Here is a 15,915-nt window from a genome sequence, read left to right as displayed (position 1 = left end):
CACTTTAGGCAGACTTGCCAGTGGCTGTAAATCAGTGGCGCTCCATTGAATCCATTGGTGCCATGCTGCAGAGGAGTTGGCCCCAAATTTTTTCCAATAAAAGAAATCCACAGGCAAAAGTCAACTCAGGCTCAATGACGTTTAATCTAAAAAAGTGAATTTAATCCTTTGTTTTATTTGACCTACTAATGCAGTTGTCCCCAAACTTTTTACCTCGTGCCCCCGCCTTACCCTTGTCCGCATTCCCCTCCCCCCGAGGAGCCTCAGTTGGGAGCCAGGGCTGTGAGGGGGGCCGGGGCTGGGGCCACAGCTTGGGATGGATCTGTGGCTGAGAGCAGGGCAACAGACCGGAGCGGAGCTGTGACCGGGAGTAGGGGCCAGAGCAAAGCTGGGGGCAGAGTGGGGCAGGATGGTGCTCCCTCCCGTGAGGGCTGGCCCAGACTCCCGCCATGCCCCCCCCGAACATTCCTCCATGCCCCCCTAAGTGGGGGGCACTCCACAGTTTGAGGACCACTGTACTAATGTCAATGTGGCCCATTGAAACTGAATTCCAATGCTGCATCATGGCAACCTTAAGAACACTCCAGCCAGAAGAATTCAGTTTTCACTTTTTATTCCTAGACAGGGGTTGAAAAGGCTAAACAGGTTCAGATCCATCAAAACTTTGAGGCGCCAAAAACTTTGCCACCTCTCACAGATAGACAGTTTACCGCAGCCCGTCTTTGGCAGCTGAGCAGTTTTCTTCTCTCATTCCTGAGTTTTTGATCTTCTTTCCAATTAAGGCTGTCAGACAGCCCAAGATCCAACCATCAGGGATGCCAGCAGGTAATAATCTGTTCTGCATCATACTGCTGTTCTACCTCTGATTCACTGGTTTAGCTGGGCTCCTTCAGATTATCGGGATCAGATTCCAAGGCTCTTGACTTAAACAGATTTGTGATTTACCTAAGTGTCCTGTGAAAAGCCATAATTTTAAATTCTCCAATAAAAATCCCAGTGTCATGCTGAAATTATCTATACTCTTCTCCCCTGCTCTTTCACTCCCCTCTGCCCCACAATAAATCACTAACAGTCACAGAGAATTTTCTCCTCTGACAATGCAATACCATTATTTTATTTGTTTTTAAAAGGGGCATAGAATTATAAATGAATAAATTCATTATATTTTACAAAAAATATTTATTATTATTACAACTTTGTTATTATTTGCACTATAACAACACCTACAAGGACCAACTGAGCTCGCGGGTCCTTCTATGCTAGGTGCTGTACAAACATAGAGTGAGGGACAGTTCCAGCCCCCCAGAAACATAGTGAAAACAGACAAAGGGATTATTATCCCCTATTTAATAGATGAGGTACTAAAGCACAAGAGATATTAAGTGATTTGGCAAAGGCAGTGGTTCCCAAACTTGTTCCGCCACTTGTGCAGGGGAAGCCCCTGGCAGGCCGCGCTGGTTTGTTTACCTGCCACATCCGCAGGTTCGGCCAATCGCGGCTCCCAGCGGCTGTGGTTCGCTGCTCCCTCGGCCCGCGCCGCTTCCAGCAGCTCCCATTGGCCTGGAGCAGCGAACCGCAGCCACTGGGAGCCGAGATCGGCCGAACCTGCACACGTGGCAGGTAAACTAACCAGCGCGGCCCACTAGGGGCTTTCCCTGCACAAGTGGCGGAACAAGATTGGGAACCACTGGGCTAAGGTCATACAAGAAGTCTAGGGAAGATCTTAGAATTGAACTCAGATCTTTTAAAGTGTAACCCAGTGCCTTTGCCATAAGACCATCCTTCCTCTCTTAATTAAAAATAAAATGGGTTTTGTAAATGTAGATGGCTCACTGCCACTGACCCAGGTTACGGAGGGACATTGGATGTGTTTCCTATTGCCAGCCCTAAGGGAAAGCTAAGTTCTTCAAAGCTCCCTAAGCTCCAGGATGCTCAAAAGCCCTGAGTTTTATTTAAAAGAATGCAAGATATTCCCACTGCCAAGGCTGGCATTTCATGGCTCACAGAGTAACTGGCAGAAATACAATTCATGTTCACAGCTGCAAACAAGATGTAATGGAGCGCATAGCAGCAGTCACACTGTTACATATTATCACTGCTCTACTTGCATCTAATTAATTCCTTGAGAAAGACACCATTATAATGTAACCATTCAAAACAACCTCCCAACCAGTGTCTGTGTCTTGGAAACAACATATCACAGTCAGGATAATGGTCTGGGCTAACTACACTCTCTTGTGCTGCATCGAAGCCAACAAGCTCTGTATCCATCAGCACTGCAACGAACCTGCCCCCAATACGGAGCAAATGCAGAACCTTACTGGAAATTGAACCTATCATTTTAAGATATTTTAGTGCTAATTAAGGAAGGAAGGAAGAATGCACATTAGGGTGCGTAATGGTTGTGGGATAACCATACTTCTGGGGTGCTGAAGGTCTCACAGTGCTGCCAAGTGGAATAGCCACCTCTCGTTTCTTCCTGGAGGTAGCAGCAAATTCCAATTTTCCCTATGGTAACTATGCACCACCAAATAGTTTTTAAGCTCAGTGATATTGTTTACAGGTAATATAAAAAGAAAATGGTATTTTCCTTTTTGACTGGTTGTTTCTTCTCCAGCAAACTCTATGAAGTGTAGGACAACAGAGAAAATATTTGTCAGCTGAGAGGTACGTTTTTTTTTTAGCCACACTAGTGTTTTTAGCCATACTTGAGGAACACCAAAATGAAAAATAATCGTGGGTATGCTAAGGAGTCAAAGCTTCTCTTTCACTTTTTTTAGTAAAACATGTTTTTTAATCTTCATGCAGTTATGCTGCATTCAGTGAACCATTGTGGTATTGTTGGATGAAAAACTAGGAATAAATCTCCTATAAGGTTGGCATCTATAGTGTCTCTTTGCAGGCATGGCTCAGATTGGAGCCAAGCTTCAGATAAGTAATAATATTTTAATAAACACTTAAGTACACATACAGTAATTAAAACTATGATACGGGGATCACCAGAGGTCCACAAAAAAACACAATGGCCATAGCAGTTTAGATTACAGAAACATGTTGAGTGTGGAAATTACGTGACAATGATATTCTGACCTTTCACCAATGATAGATGTCACAGTTTCAGAGGGACTGCACCGGGATTCATCCCCTACGTTCCACTCCAGGAGTGCACAGTCAGGGCTCAGGTGTCCAGCCATCACCTGTCTCTGTGCAAGACCTATGTCCTTCTCCCTTGTGACGGGGGGGTTTTAAGGCTGTCCAGCCCTCTGCGGTACCCTGTGGTAGCCTCAGCAAATCAGTCTGCCTAACACCAATGCCTGTGCTTTGCTCTTTTTCTTATAATTTATCAATAATTTACCAATAATCCAAACAGCTTTTTCTAACTAAGCACATTTATTCTTAAGGTAAAAGCATTACAGAGAGCAAATAGATACATACATACATAAAAGTTCCTACAGGCTTACTAATAAACATACCAGGAATTGCCCATCTTCCTTATGGGACCCGAGTAGGCCAACATCCATTCCCACCTTTCCACAAGGTTTGGGGCCCACCTCCCACCCCTTGGGCTGAAGGTCCTGCCCATTTACTGAATCAAAATGTAGACCCTGTGTCAGTTCCAGCTCAAATTTTTATACCAAAAAACCCTTTCTTTGTCTCATGGAATCTGAAAAACTCAATCTTATGCAAATCACCTCAGAGGGTGGTACCTCTCTGGAGTGGTTTACAGTTTCACCAACTACACTTAATCACCCCCCACTGTTTTTTGTTGCTGGAGGAGCTGTGGTAACCCAACCTCATGGAATAGAACACAATCTTAAGCCATTCATAAATTTAATGCAGTGCTTCCAAAAGATAATGGTATAGTGTTGCAATATCTTTCTCAATGGGCTTCTTGTAGAGCTTTGCACTGCTAGGTTTAATGTGTGTAATCCTGTGTGTATGTCATGTTGAATCGATGGGCACTAATTATCCAGTCCTTACTTGTTGACAGAGACACATCCAAAGGTGGCCTTGTGACATCCAACAGCCACCGACAGTGTTGTTTTAGTAGGTAGGCTGCTACTGGTTAATCCTGGGGTTTTTAAAAGGTGCTAGGACAGCACCCATAAATGTCAAGTGACCATGTTAGTGTGACCGAGCTGCTATCACAATGAGTTTGAAATGTACTTGCAGACCAATGGTAATGGATTAGAAATGGAGGACAATTAACAAGACAACAAGGACTTTCGTACATTTCTCTGGGGGCCCTGAAGTTTGAGGACATTTCCTATTACTGCCCCGCACTCTAGTATCTGGACAGTGAGATCCTCATAGACATAAAAGTCAATGTTTTCAGCCTGGTCATGCTTTCTTGGATCAAGGACTAGTTTGTTGTGGTATTCCAGCTAAACTCAAGGATAGCATCATGCGTGACAATTTTTCCTGACAGCAAGGTCTTTTTCCTTGATCAGGTGAGAATTATTGGGTGGTGGTAGAAGACAGCTAGATTTTTCTGGATTTGAGCATCAACATTCGGATAGGGAGGCAGGTGATTACTAAGGCAACTGATGACTCCTCACCATCACTTCCAATTTGCTGACACTGTGACAGTTTGTTTTGGAGGATATCTTATTATAACTTAAGATAATAAAATGTAATTGTGGTGATTTGGCAAAATATAACAATTGCATGAGTCCTCCTTGACCTCTCCCATTCACAAAGAATTATTGTTCTTTCTATTATGTGAACACTCCCTCTATACCTCCTTTCCTACTTAGTTCCATCAAATAACATTCAATCACTGGTGACAGTATTTATTTACATTGTTCAAGTAGGAAAATAAATATAAGGTCTTAGACAGCACATCCCCATTAATCAGTCACTTCTTGTTATTTGAATTCCCATAAAAAATTATATATGGCTACTACTCATACTTATATATGGCTACTACTAAAAAGCCAGTTATTACAGTAACTGAATAGCTACTGAAAATACATCATAATATAAAATTTTTGCAATGACCGACATATCACAAATGGTAGAGCAGCTAAAAAATTGATGTAAACAAAACTTTGTTTCTCTTTCCCTGTATCATGGGACCTCAGTCCTGCACTGTTACAAAAAGAAAATAAAAATCTATATTAAATGGAAGATTAACAAAATTTGACATTAATTTTAATTAAAAGAGATTGTATTAAACCATTGTGGTTAAATAACTAACTGCCTGCAGAGAACAGAATGATTAACTAGGGACCTGGTGTCTTTATCTGTAGCTAGACCCAGAAGCATCACCAATGGTGCTGCACAACAAACAGTTTTTCCAACCCTTGAATATTTTTGACAGTTCAAAATTTTTGCCCCTCTTCAATCATGACAAAAAGTCAAGACATCAGAAACATCTGCAAACTGAAAAACTGTCTGTTTTTTCCCATTTAGAGAGTCAATTGAAATGTTTTGTTTTGATAATTTTAAAATCTTTCAAAGGTCCATTTTGACCTTTTTTCAGTCTAATTATCTTAAATTTCAAACCAAAATGGCATTTTAACTGGATTTTTTTTTCATTTCAAAAATATCAAAACAAAATTTTTTTCTCGGTTTTTTTTTTTTGAGTTAGGAAATTCATGAAACCTAGCCCTGTTTTGCAAAGTTTTGAAAAATTGGCATAAAAAATATTGAAAAATTCCCAGCCAGCTCTAGTTACTAAGCAACTGGATAGATAGTGTGGTGTTCATTGCTGTAGGTGAGACCAGGCTAAGAAAAATGGGTAAAGGGGTTGGTGCTGTAGCACTGACATCATACATCTTGGCTGTTTTGTCTCTTTCACTGAATAAATACATGTGTATTTCTTGTTTCTAACAATAATCTCAATCTGTTGGTGATGTTCAGTGTGGGAGAGGTTCTTTTCCAAGCTACACAGTTTAAATTTCATGGTGAAATTCTGACTCTATTGATGTCAATCGGAGTTTCGCAATTGACTTCCATTGGGTCAGGATATAGCCCCATATCTCTACAAGTTAATAGAGTAAAATGGACAGATGAGGAATGAAGCAAATGAACAGAACACTTTTCAAGTGTAATTTTGGATAAATTTCAGAATTAGGTACTGTATATCATATTTTCTGCAGAGAGCTAAACGCTGCTCTTATGCAAAGAGAAAACAAGTGAAGCATAAAGCATAGGAATTTGCAAAAGCCCCAGTGATCTTTCAGACATGTAGACATTCCGAATGATGTCCTTGATCCTGTCCAAATGGTACTGCACAGACTGAGAAGTATAAATTTTTTCTGACTTGACACTCAAAAGAACCCAGCATGATTACATGTTTATATGTGATGATAAAGCTATGCATTTATAGTAGGTACAATATGATTGGATTCATTAGCACAAACGCTCTTATTAGCTCCTCAGCCCACTGATGGGATCCATCATTTAGCCTTTGTTTTGGGATAAGCTTGTTTCATTGTCCATACTAAACAATTTATAAGAGTGCTGTCTAAAGCCAATGAGGTAGAGGAAAAAAGAGACTAGCTGGTGGAAGGTTATTTAAAATATTAATGGCCATATAGACTTCAAGACATATGGGGGACACCAGTTAGCAGAAACAAAGACAGGCAAAACAACTTGTGGTAAAACAAGAAACTATTCACACTGAATGAAACTGGAACTTTAAAGTTTGGAATATTTTTGGTTTGCTCTGGATTTGACATTTTTTTACTTTCCCTCTGCACTTTTTGGCCTCAACTGGAATTAGAGGCAGAGGTACAGAGTACCTTGTGAGAGGCTGTGCTTGATGTACTTGCCAAACTAAGTAGTAGTGGAAATTTCAAAAAAAGCAGTTTTGATGAGTGCAGACCACATGGGGTTGGATAAATACAAGCTTTAGATTAACATCTGAGCTTTTGGATACTTAGTTGACCTGAAATAAATCTCTGAATTTTATACATCACTAATTATAAACATGAGAAAAAAAATTCCCTAGCCTAATCGAGATAAAGTATGGTCCTGCTCCCCTCAGCTCTGTCTTGAGTAGCTATGAACATTACCTTATGACTGGGCAATTGAGAAAAGAAGGTCTTCCTAAATTTATCCACACACAATCACTATGTTAAAACAATGTTATGGGCCTGGAGGTACATAATTAACATAGTAGTTAATTTTATCTTAAATCATTATTTACATAAAACTAGAATTTGTGCTAAAACTTAGTTTTCCTGGTGCTACTTTCATAAAGTACTCTCCCAGTTAGTTGCAGGGACATTTATTAAAAATAAAATGTTTATCACATTTATTTTATTTTTTTCATTGGTAGGTCAGTACAGCCAGTGTATCTCAACAACTTCACTTCCCAAATTGCAGACTATTCTGCTTCCCACAATCTCTCCGACAATGATGCACAATCCCACACCAACACAATAAAGTCACAAGGACAAAAAATGGAAACAACGTGATGTGTGCCATATGAAAACCACTATCTTCTCCCGTCCCTGTGTCATCTTTACCTGTGACATCTTAACTCAGCAATGTTCCTTAACCTTTTCCATAACAGGTCCCCCACCAGAACACCCTTCCTTTTTTTCTAGGAAGGAACCACTGTTCATTTAACACTATGGGAAGGACAGGGTAGCTGTGGCCCCCAACACTTGTTTGTGATTTCATTGGGAATAATGACCCCAAGCTGAGAACTCTTGCCTCTCTTAACTTAGATCTGGATCCTGCTTCTCTTGTTCACACTAGTTGCACCACTGAAGCCAATCAGAGTATGAGTAAAGTTTTATGTTTATGTGAATGTTGTTGTTCACAATGTTGTTGTTCACATTTGTTTATGTGAATGTTGCAGGGCTGGGCCCCCAGATTTAAACACATCAAGGCAGAGACTGCATCTTCACTCTCAGTAGTGGGCCATACAAATCTATCATAAGATAGCCAAGTGTTAAACAAACAACAATTATATGGTAATGAACAAAACAAGATTCTAACTTTAAAATGAAACAATACATAATCATCATGACAGAAATACATTTGAAAAGAAATTAGTGCTTGTGAGAGGGGTGGTACTGACATTCCGGTGGACAGAAATGGCTCTTTTATGGCTAAACAGAGACTAGCACAGGCAGCCACAATGCAAGTTCCCCCTTGAATGGACAATGGGTTTCAAACCAGACCTGAGGGACTACTCCTTAGGTGTGATGAAATAGTGCTGTGTCCCTGAACATTCAAGACAAGACTGTCAGAGATGCATGCAATTGCACATACATGATTCATATAGACAGCTCCCACAGCGGCACACCTAGTTTCAGTAACTGAGGATATAAATAGCCAGCTGGAGGAGTTTGAATTGAGTCAGTGGTTTTTAATCCCTCTTGTAACAGGGTGTGCTACTCACTGCTTGGCAGCGCCTCCTCATGGAGGATCTGGGGAATTAGAAGTCCCACTGTCGACGCCCTGTCCGGCGGTCACTCACCCTGTTGCTTCAGTCACTCACTCTGCAGCCCCTCTCTCGCTATTCAGGAGCTACAGCACCAGTCCTTTGTGGCTTAGCTCTCTGGCCAAGTCATCATCATCCTCCCCATCAGGGTCTCATCAGAGTCTCTTTCCATAAAATCTCAGGCAGTGTCCATACCCACTATGCAGACTGTGCCACTCCTGCAGTGACTGATAGGGGAACATAGACCCACCCTCTACTCTGGATTCCAGTCCAAGGACCCCTCAAACCAGCAGTTCAGGTCTACACTTCCTCAGACTTTTCTGCTCCTTTCCTGGACTGCTTCCTAAGCTGCTCCTTTCCTAGACAGCTTCCTACACTGCCTTTTCTATGTGCCTACTCTCACTTTTGTATCAGGGAGCACAACTGGAGGCTTACCTCACAGCCATCCTTCTAGCATCAACTCCTAGGCTTTATAGATGCCCAGCCTGTTACTCCCCGGTAAGCTGAGCTTCATTCTCAGTCTCTGCCACTTAGCTCCCCAGCTGGTGCAGCCTGTGGCTGACTGGCATCCCTTGCCATCTTAACTGTTTCAGTGGGGTGAACCGTCTATACGGTTTTTAATCAATTGTATTGAAATTCTTTCCTTTGAATCTCCACCAGTTTGGGGGGGTTGTGTGTATGTGGGGGAGGGGGAGGAGGATGGTGAATGTAGATAAGAATTAGTCTTTCAGTGTGAGACAGGACTGAAAAAGGGGTGCCCCTTCCTTTCTCTCCTCCTCCATCAGTCAAACAACCTCTCCTTCTTCTCCTCCACTCTCATCCTTTGCTTTTTTGGAATAAAACCCAGGACATTTCACAATTAAGAGTGGGGTGAAAGTAAACATATTTACATCTCTGCATCCCATTTACTGTCTTCCGCCAGTCATAGCTGGAAGTGGAGGAACCTCTCTTAGCACTGCTGTCCATCAGACCTTTATTATACTGACCTCTCTACTGGATCATCCACCCTGAAGCCACAGGCTTGGCTTCTTCTTGAAAAAAAAAACAACCTTAGTTCTTGCTCTTCTACTCACATTCACTCTCTTCCTACTGCACCTTCATCTCTATTTTCTGTTTTTTCCATTTTGTAGGCCTGGTTTTCTCCCTCCCCCCCTTTCCCTCTACTCTGTTTCCTAAAGTTTTCAATCCACATTCCTTCTCTTTCTCCCTTTTTCTCTCTACCACACTATTCATTCTCTTCTCTGGTCCCCATTTTCCCGGACAGGATCCCATTTGTCCCCCTTTCCCTGTCACAGTATGCACAAGAGGAAAAAAACTGCAGACACTGGGTCAACAGCCACCTACAGATGATTGTCAAGCAGCTGAACTGGCTGTACTAAGTCGAAGTCAGAATGAGTCAATCCATAGAAGAGGTCCAGCTGAGGCAGCAGCATTCCAAATTTCCCAGCACTGGCAGAGATTGAACTACATGGGTACTTCTAGTGGTAAGATACAGTAGTTCAGTCCCCATGCTTATTCAGTCCTTGATCTACTGAGACAGTCAGTACGTATGCCAATTAGTGCCAACCGTATTCACAATTTATGTGCAATGGATATCAGTCCACTACCTGTACTGAGACCACCAAAATCTCTTCACCTAAGCCACTAAAGAGCCATCAGATTGGAAGCTTTTATTGTATTGACTATGAAGTGAAAGGGTCTATATTTCATTACTAATTCCCTGAGCCATCCAGTCCCCTAAAACCTAGGTTCTTATATATAGAGAACAAACATTATAATTCATTATTTTGTTTTTCCTCACGGTCTGCACGCGCACACACACACACATACAACACACACACAACACACACACAGAGTAGCTTAAAGTAAAATCCATGTCATAATCAATTTTCCTCCTTTTATTTCACGCAGGCACTGGCTTGTTACTGTAAGGTTGATTTTACCAGTAACTGCTGAACTGTTAGCATTCATTTTCATAAAAAGGAAAAATAGTACTGAAGGATTCTCCTGGAGGAAAAAATATAAATATTCATGGAACTAGCAAACAGACAGAAAAATGAGAAAAATAAAAGGAAAAAGCAAGTCAAATTTTGATCCTATTAACCTTTTCAGTTTCCACCATTCAGATTTACTTATATTGTCATGCTTTCCTGTACTTTTAAAAGTTTACTGTTTGCCTTGAATTTCATCCAGCTACTTGAATAGGAGAACAGTAGACTAACTGGATCTGAAAACATACAATCAGCCCTAAATTCCAGTCTTACCCTCCCTCTAAACCAAGCTCAAACCATTAAGATATAGACAAATACATTTTTGACAAAATTACAAAACAAAAGAAGTCAAGCTCAAACCCAGTTCTAATAAACTATATAGGATACAGATGACTTAAAATATCAGTCTAAAGCAAGAAAGCATGAAGTACGTAATCACTGGGGCGGGGAGGGGGGAACAGTCAGAACAACCAAACACTTCCCAGGGAGCAAAATTTCTAGTCTGCATGCTCCATACCACAAGTTATTTCAAATGAAATGTAAATTCTACAAGTTTTAAATCACAGTTTCTCTGGAATGCTCCCTTTGGGAGAAAGAGCAAAAATTCTTCCCTCACACCTGCAGCTGAAAAAGCTAAGCATCAGGTTCTGTAAGGCAGTGTTTTCTCAACAACTGGTCTGTGGACCGGTCCCTGAGATCTCCCTGACACGGTTTAGGAAGCCAGCAAGCCGGTCCCTGGTATCAAAACAGTTGAGAAACACTGCTCTAAGGGCATGTCTATACTTTTAACTTGGTGTGGGTGTGGGATATCCATGTTAAGTGATCTGCAACAACTGTTGCGTGATCAATTCATATAAACTGCATTGTTATCTTGTGATCAAGTTAATGTTGCTTCATATCTTTGTGGCCACACAAAACAGCGCTGTTTTGTGTTGAGCACTCAGCATCCTGGGCATCCCACAGTGCATTGTTCCACTGCTATGCTGCATGCCATCTGGGATTTTTCATGATCTGCATTCTGGGATTTAAACTAGAAGGCAATGTAATTCTCAGATTGGGGGTCAGACAGAACAATCCCCATGATTCCCTATGGGGGGCATGGGCTCCCTCAAGTCTGCTACAGACCAACTTCCAGTCCCTTAGAACCTCTTTCTCCCTGCCCAGCAGATGCCCCAGGGGCATTCTTTGAGCAAACAAAAGAAAAGTCCTCCCCCCCGCCTTCCCTTCCCTTCCCTTATGAGAGAAGGGAGTCTGCGGGGGGGGGGGGGAGAGGTAAGGGTGATTTGAGTATCAGGCAGTCCTCCTGGGTTAGACCTGTGGGCTTAGTCTAAAATGAGGTCTACATCCAACCCCTTCTCTTGCAGCATACTGCTTTGAGGCTGGGTCATGCAGCTTTAGGAGTGGTAAGGCCTTCCTCTATCTCACTCTCAGCAGGCCCATCTCTACTACCTGAGGCAGGACAGACTTCTTCATGTGGCAGTTTTTCCCTTTTAAACTTCCCCACCCCAGGGAGAACAAGCCTTGCAGGGGCACTTTGTTAGTGTCGAACAGGCCCAAAGGAGCTGGTTAGCATCCTCTCCACCAGAGTGAGAGCATGTCCCTTCAAACACCCCATAATCCTTTTTGCTTCTGTGATCCAGTGCCATTTTTAAAGTTCTGTCCGGCAGCAGGAAGGAAAGCACTGGCAATCACTGCAATCCTCATGGTCATGAATATAAACACAGTGTGGATAGAATATCTAAAGATATGTAACGACTAGAGAACTAGGGTGATAAAGGCCCTGAGGAGGTTGAGGGGGCTGTAAACAGATAGGTGTTAGGCTTGTAAAGATGTGTTTAGTGTTTAGACTCTATAAAATGCTTGTAAGTTGTTGCATGCATTACTCCTACTTGTAATGCCTGAGTGTCATGCTATAAAGGCAATATGTAACATTTTCTTTATAACTGTAAAAATTCCTGTTGTGAACTTGTGAACCGAGGCAGGAGCAGTAGTTCCCCAGCCCACCAAAAAGGACTATCAAAGTCAGTGGGCCATTGTGAAACATCATGATACAAAGACTGGATTAACAGCCCTCTCTCACCCACATCTGACCAGGATGACCCCGGAGTAATAGAGGGCACAGAGATACAGAGATGGATGATCCAGGCAGCCAGTAAAGCAGCATGGGATCTCTTCAGGAAGACTTCACAGCTGTGCAGCACTTGCTATGGGATGCAAAAGCATCCACACCTACTTCACTGCACCGACTCATTCCACATGTAAATAAACCAGCTTCCAAAGTGAGTTTGATCAGTTAAAAAGCAAGAGGCTTTGCAATAAAACATTTTGCATGTGTGAACCCAAGGCACTTTCATACAAAACATCTCAAAGTGACCCACAACAGATGTGAAGTGTAGACAAGCCCATAGTGTGTGGATCCTCTCAGAGCTGTGTGGGTTTTGCAGGATCTATTGGAAATACAGACCATCCACAAAGAAGCCTTGTGCTTCCACCTTGCTTCCAGGTTCCCTACTTGCAGTAAGCTGTGCGTTCCCTCTGGGTTCACCTTTCTTGCAGGTTTCACAGCACAGTTTCTCTAGGCATTGCTGCTTGATACAACTACCCACTATATTGATGCCCCAAGCCCCATCTCAGAGGTTGAAGGCCACCGTGCAGAAGAGGAATTTGCACAGCTTACTGCAGAAACTTGTACTGATTTGCTGCAGTTATTTGGAGGAAGGGATGGAACCTGTTAGACAGCTGCTAGCTTCCAAGCCCTGCCTCTGTCTCACTCCCATCCTTCCTGGATCAGATGGAAGGGCTTTCACAGAGTTTGAGGGGGAAAGGAGTAACCCCTACAGCAGCTCTTCCTCCTATTGCTCCTCTCTCCTGGATTTTTATTCACCTCCATTCACATAATTATTGGTCACCTAATATGCAGAAGTGATTTTTAAAAGGCAGTAGCACACTTATATGAATTTGGCTAAGGACAGCTAGATGAGCAGTTTAAATTGTAAATCTGAGACAGTGTAGGGTAGAAAATCAAGAGACTTGGATAAGAGTTGTCCAAGTGTCCTAAGTTTTGCCCATTTATAGACAGTAAATATCTTTGTCTGGGTTCTTAGATTACAAAATATATATTTAAATAAAAATAATAAAAAGCACAGTCTGGTTTGATAAGAAACATAGCCTTTTATCAATAAACTAGCTTCTAGAAGCATCAACTGAAGTAGATTTTTAAAATGTACTACAGGTTGAACCTCTCTAATCTGGCCCTCCCTGGTCCAGCAACATCTGTGGTCCAACATAGGCACCAACTCCATGGGTGCTCCGCGGCTGGAGCACCCACGGGGAAAAATTAGTGGGTGCGGAGCATAAACCGGCACCAAGCTCCCCCCTCTGCCTCCATCCCCCTTGACTCTCATGTGCCGGTGGCCCCATGCTTACCAACTCCTCCTCCTCCCTCCCAGTGCTTCCGGAGCACTGAGAACAGCTGATTCATGGTGTTCAAGCTCCAAGAGGGAGGGGGAGGACCTGGGGCCAACAGCTGGGACCCCAGGCGGGGGGCCACACTGGGCGTTAAGCCTGGGGGTGCTGCAGCACCCCCGGTACTCCTACTTCCCGTGCCTATGGAGACCCGCTGACACTCCACATTGACCTCCCGTGGTTCGGCAAATTCTCTGGTTCGGCACCAGTCAGGTGTGCCGGACTAGGGAGGTTCAACATATACAGAGACTGACCCCCTCATACTTGGATGAAATTTTGCACTGCTGATGATTGTGTACCAGGAAGCAATAAAAGATAAATAATTATAAGGAACTAATTATTTCCTTTCTGACTCCAGACTCCATAATAAAACCAGTCTTTCATATGTTTTTCATAGTGTGAGCTACTGCTTTCATTTTATAATTATTAACAATGCTGCAGATTAATGCAGGAATTTCAAAATGAATTAGACTCTGTGTGGGTCATTCTTGGACATCTAGCTATGTACGCCTATTTTGTAGGCTTGAAAAGAAGTCAACCTATCTTTTCAGAGTTCTTAACAGTCTTACAAAATATCATTTAGAAATCAGAAAAGAGATTTAATATATTTTTAGGTATATTGTACATTTGTCATCATTTAATATCTCACCTATTTAAATCTTGGAATATATTATTTTATGGCATTATAGTTCTGTTTAGCTCAGTGAACAGTGACAATGAAGCAGAAATAATTCCCAAACTGGCACTCTACCAAATTCATACTTACATTTTTAAACTTTTTTTCCCTCATTTTAGGGAGAAAGATGCATTTGAAACTGTTGGGAAAACTTAATAGTTTAAAACAACCAATTGTAATGGATTTTTTCTTGCTTTTTAAATATATACATAAAATGTAATTATTTCTTAGCATTGTGAAACATGTCTTTATAGAGAATGATCCTGCACTGAGAGGATCCTGCACTGCGAAGGACTCCATAGGGAACAGAATTCAAACTGAATACCCATTTTCCACTTTTAAAGACTAGGGGATAGTTTCTAATGCCTTTATTCAAATTGGTACTCCCTTACTCAGGTATTAAGATGCTACTTGGAATGAGTACCTTATTTTCAAGACTAGACCTCAGTGAATTTCTACAAGACTAGCCTAGTAAGTCTGAGCATTAGTTGCAGTAAAGATAAGTCAAAAACTAAAATGCTGACATCTTTAGAGATCTTCTATTTGGGTCACATTCCAGTAGTACCTCTACATCTCAGACGTCCAATTCTAGCTGCCTCCTGTCTTATCTTGGCTAGGTTTTTTATATATGGTTGACTAGGCTTTGTGGGATCTGAAACATGAGTTCCCTAATAGTGAAGTCTATCAGACTGGATTAATATTTTCTGCCCCTAAGTCTTAATTAAAGTGTGGCACCCCCCAAATATCGCTAAGTCTTTATTTACGAATATCACATAATTTCCCTTTAGATGGTATCCAATCTATCTCTGTAACCCACAAACTGAGAAACATCTGTGACGATTATTAAAATGTTAGGGTTTTATTTATACTCACAACCCCCATCTAATTATTTTCAAAGTAATAAGGTGGTAGTGGACACAGCACAGCAGATATTGGCCTGTAGGGAATAGTATACAAAAACTTGATCAAAGATAGCTCATGAGTCAATGACTATTTGCAAAGAGAACTATGTAATACACATTCTGTTTCTTAACCTACTTCTCAAGCCTTTGGCCATGGAATCAAATTCCAGAAATGCAGTATAGGAAACAAAGCATGTAATGATTAATTAAATCCATATATTTCTTCTGCTTTGGTGCAACTTAATTCTCTACAGAACTGCACAATTTTTGCTATCAGAAAACAGACCAAAAACAAACAAACAAAACCCTAAATGGGAAACAATCAACAAAGGCTAGAATAATTCCTGTGAGTATCTCTTCCTCTCCTTGCCACCACAAAAGAAAATTTTAATTAGAAAGCCTCTCAGTTCAATTATTTGCAATTGCAGTCCTGGAAGCTCCTTACTTTAATCAAAGCTGTTCGGAAGATAGTTATTC

The sequence above is a fragment of the Caretta caretta genome, chromosome 1 (genome assembly GCF_965140235.1).
Source record: "Caretta caretta isolate rCarCar2 chromosome 1, rCarCar1.hap1, whole genome shotgun sequence".
Taxonomy (NCBI): Eukaryota; Metazoa; Chordata; order Testudines; family Cheloniidae; genus Caretta; species Caretta caretta.
The sequence above is the reverse complement of the archived record's forward strand: the minus strand, read 5'-3'. Positions refer to the sequence as shown.